A 4,577-nucleotide genomic window follows, 5' to 3' on the forward strand; every position below is an offset into this window, starting at 1 on the left:
TTCAGGAGGGAGCGGAAATGGTGCGGGGAGTCAGCCCTTGGGGGCCGCCCGGGGAGCTAGGATGCCGCGCGGCCCACGTGCGCAGGGGAGTTCTTAGGTGGCGGCAGCGGCCCGCGGGCGTTGTAGGGACTCTCTGTGGGTAGGGCTTTGTGAGGGGATGACCAGCCCTCAGTTATAGGGGAGCCTGGTGCCCTTCTGCTTTGAATTATGAGACGGCCCAGGCGGGGCTGGCGTCTCCAAACCCAGCTGTGGTGCTGCAGAGAGAAGAATGCGCCTGATTTTGCCGCGGATCTCAAGCACTTGGGCGCAAAGATCGAGAAAGAGGTGGGGGTGAGTGCGCGGCACTGGCTGGCGGGGGTCCTTGAGTGTGTGCGTCGCGGTGGCAGGAGAGCGTAAAAGAAGGAAGCTGCGCCCCAGCCTTACTGCTCCAACCCCCTTCCTCAGGGATAGACTGTCGCGGGGCATGTTTTTGCTTTCCACTGGTCCTCAATTTTTTCGCCTCTTTGGGTGCTTTTCTTATGTGATTTCAAGAGTCAGAAAAAAAGAAAAATACAAAAGCTACCGAAACTATTTCTCCCCGGTTTCCACCCGAAGCATGCATTTCTCCTTGCTACGTTCTCTTCTCCACAGCGCTTCGCTCCTAGGCCTTCTCTAAACCCATCTCCAAAAACCCCCTTCTTGGGGGGTGTGGGGACGCCGAGGAACGCCCCACACCCACTGCTGCCGCCGGGAACCACCGGGTTGCCTTCTCCCTGGGCATGCAGAAGGCTGTCTCCTACCCACCCGCAAGCCCCCGATGTCCGCTCTCCTCCAAACCCGCTGTTAGCACTATCCCGCCAAGGACCCTTGAGCCAGGCCTCAGTGGTTCTCTTCTGCGGCCCCTGGCTAGGTTGCTCCTCAGCAGGCCGCCCAGGGACTCAGTTCAAACCTGTTGGGCTGGAGGCCCGTGAGGATCCAAAGAATAGGGACCCCAGGCGCAGAGGCCTAGCAGGCGGGTTCTGTGCCCTGTCTCCGTTTTCTCTTATACCCAGCTCTGCGCATGGCTGATCTAGCGTGCAGGAGACTTCCACCCGATACCTAGAGCTGATCTTTGCTTTATGCTCTGAGCAGGAGCTAGGGTCCTCTCCGACTACCCTGCCCTAGTTGTTCAGGCTCCTTTTGGTGGATCTGGTTCTTCCGTAGCGGAGCTTCCCAGCAGGGATCTCCCTCCACTAGGCCAATCCTACTTGGGCAGCAAGCTTTTCCGGTGCCCACAGCCGTCAGCCCGGACCACGTCAAGTGTACGCTGCCACCAGCTGTGCGCGCGCTGTCCGGGAGGACAGCGCCTGAGCCGTAGTTACACTCCAGCCGCGGTGGGTTCTCCGGAGTCACTTATCAGAATGTGGAATCTGGTTCCAACGCGTATCCAGTTACGATCTCGTTCTGGGGCATTTGCATTCTCTTGTCTGAAAAGAGGATCTTTAAAATCCTGGAGCTGCGCTCAACTAATAATAGGTTTTCGTTTCAGACTGTTTAGCTAATTACTGTCAGATAAAGTAAATATCATTGCATCCATGGAAGCGTTTGATTTTATTTTAATCGAGTGTATCTGCTTATACATTTATGCAAGTACCCCTCCTCCTATATATGATTAAAGATCCTAGTAAAATGATGGGGATTCTGAGAAGGAAGTGCTATATAGATGCATAACGATAAAATTATGCCTTTTTTGGAGAAAAGTCGTGCTAATCGTTACAGTAAATATATTTTCAAATAAAGATGTGATCATTCTTTGGAAACTGTAAAGTGTTCCCATAAGTTATTATTCTCTATACAAAAATTGCTTCATCAATATACATATAAATATAGGTAGATAATTGATCATTTTAGTTATATATGCCACTGCTTGTGTTGTTACCATCCAACTATTCAAACAACCATTTAATTGTGTAACCAAAGCCACAATATTTTTGCAAGTTATGGCGGCTTTCTAATCTAAATGTAGCACCAAAGTCTGAAATTATTTTCTATGAAAACATGAAAACTTTTTGTGATGAACTGAGCTAGCCAAAACAACATTTCAGGAGAATTTTTTCACAGAATTTTTTCTTTTTTTTTTTTTTGTTGCTCCCCTAGAAATTTAATTTTCAACAGCATCTTACCAAAAAATAAAAATAAATAAAAACGAAAGAAAAAAGTTTTCTCCCTTAGCGGCAGTACTAAATAGGTTTTTGTTATTTTGTTGTTGTTAGTGGTGTGTATGTGTGCATGTATTTTGGTTTGGTGTTTTAGCAAGCCATGGCTCCAAAACTTTTGAGCAATCTGGAGGAGATAATTTTTTGTGAGAAGGGTGAATACATTTTCTACTTTTCAAGAAACATCAACTAGGGAGGTCAGTCCCAGAAAGCACTGAACTGATCTAATTACTTGAGAAGAAAATTTTCATTTTGGTAATTTTGTAAGAGATTTTTAAATGGCACTTTGAGCATTTTAGCTTGTTTTGCATGTGTTTGTATAAATTTTCTAAATAAGACACCACTTCCCTTCCCTGGGAGAAAAACAGTTCAGCTTCAGTAATCCATGTAGTTTTTTTAAATTACAGGCCCTTGCTGAGGAAGTAAGTTTCGATTTCTCAGGGAGAGGACCTTCCACATGTATGTGTATCAGCCCCACTCCAAAAAATTTTAAGATAACAATGCAAACACAGCTTTTGTCACCAAAACCAGTTCTATTCTGCCAATAAAACACACAAGTCAGATAGACTAACTTTGTTGAATGAAAATTAATTCAACATTTTTCCAAACAAAAATGCCTAAATAAAGGATGCCTAAACACAGACATTTACTTGTACTATTTGCATGTGTTCTTTGGGAGTGCAGTAAAGTTTTAACTCGGGGATTAAATTGGAATTCTGGATACATTCCTTACCTTTTTGTGTGTGTGAGTTTAACTTTCTGTAGTGAAATTTCAATGTCTATTGACTTTTAAAAATATAGTCTGACTTCAGAACTGTGGCTGCTGTCTTCCGTGAATTAATTCACTTGAACCAGACTGTGCGCTTGCTTTGTGCACATCTCTGCCTCAATGGTGGGGGAATGGGGGAATGTGGTTATCATGTTCCAAGAAAGCAGAGATACTTTGTAACTCTTCTTCTCAAAGCTTTCCGCTCTCAACCACAAGCTATGGGACTTTGGCCTCGGAACAAGAAATTTTTTCTCAAATCTCCTTGGGGTTCACATTGGAGGGATTAACTTCAAACCGTTCAAGAACGAAAAAGACCTTTCTCACTTGGAAAGAAATATTTGCCGCAGTCTTGTCGCTTAAGTAACGCCTTATTTTGCCCTCCCTGCATCTAGCTTGGAGGTCCAGGTCTTCAGTAGGCACTGAAAGAGAGATTCCCAAGATGCAGAGGGACCATTGCTCCATCACTGGGCGATTGGATCCGAGGGCCTAGCCGCCAACTCACCCTTGATTCTCTGAAGCTCTGGGGGCATCCAACAATTACCACTTCCCGGGAGACAGTCCCAGATTGCCTGACTCTGCGGTGATGTTTTCTTTTTTGAGAGCGAGGCTGGGTGGTGGCGGTGTGTGTGGGCGAGGTGGGGCGTGGGAAGGGATGCCATGGACTGCCGGTCTTGCTGGACACAGGCTAGGGACCCAACCTGGAGAGGACTTAGGCACCAGGTGGTCGTGGAGCACCAGGGTGCACAGCCACAGGAACAGGAGGCGTGATGCTTCAGAGGAGCCAGGTCCAGGCCGGCAACTCGGGACCTCGACCTCAACGGCGCAGGCTCCACAGTCTGCAGAGACGCGGCTGTGCTAGGTAGAAGATCAAGAGTGCCGAGTTTCGAGGCTGCGGGGACTGTAATGTTGCCAGGCCTCACTCCGCCCTGCCAGCCTCCAGCGCGGGTCACCAAGCCCGTGCACTTTGTCTGCGCTGATTGCGACCGGGAGTGCGGGGCTTTCTCCCCGGCGTGTCCTCCGGCGAGACTTAGCAAGGGAGCCCTGGCGAGACTCCCGCCGGGCTTTCGTCCTTGAACCTGTACGTAGTTTCTCAGCTTGACCTCTCTGCACTCCCGCCAACAGAGGAGAAAGATCTTACCTCTGGCGGCTTGTGGTACCCAGAGACACGGCAGAGCCTCAGAATCCGGGACTCCAAAACTTCCGTGGCAGTCCTCCTCTTCCGCTTCGAAGCCAGTCTCTTTCTCCTTTCAGCCCCTTCCTCTTGCGCCCACCTCTTACTCCCCCACCCCATCCCTTCCTCGCAACCCACTCCTTCCCTTCACTGCCCTTACCCCACCTCCCTCATTTCCTCCTCCTCTCTCCTGCCTCCTTTCTCGCTGGGTCTCCACTCCTCCTCACCGGTTTCACCATTCCATATTTTTTCACTCTCTCCTCCCTTGCCCTCATCTTATGTCATTCCTTTTCCTCCTCCTTTCTCACTCCTCCGCTCCATGCTCTCTCATGCTTTTTGTCTCTGCAGGTGTTTGATATGGAGGGAAGCCCCACCTTGCATTGGAGGGCTGCACAGGGTGGGGTAACACTAGTCGAGTCTGGCTCTACTCCTGAGCCCCAGATCCCTCTCCCCCTTTCTGCCC

The sequence above is a fragment of the Pteropus alecto genome, unplaced genomic scaffold (genome assembly GCF_000325575.1).
Source record: "Pteropus alecto unplaced genomic scaffold, ASM32557v1 scaffold88, whole genome shotgun sequence".
In the NCBI taxonomy this organism is placed as follows: Eukaryota; Metazoa; Chordata; class Mammalia; order Chiroptera; family Pteropodidae; genus Pteropus; species Pteropus alecto.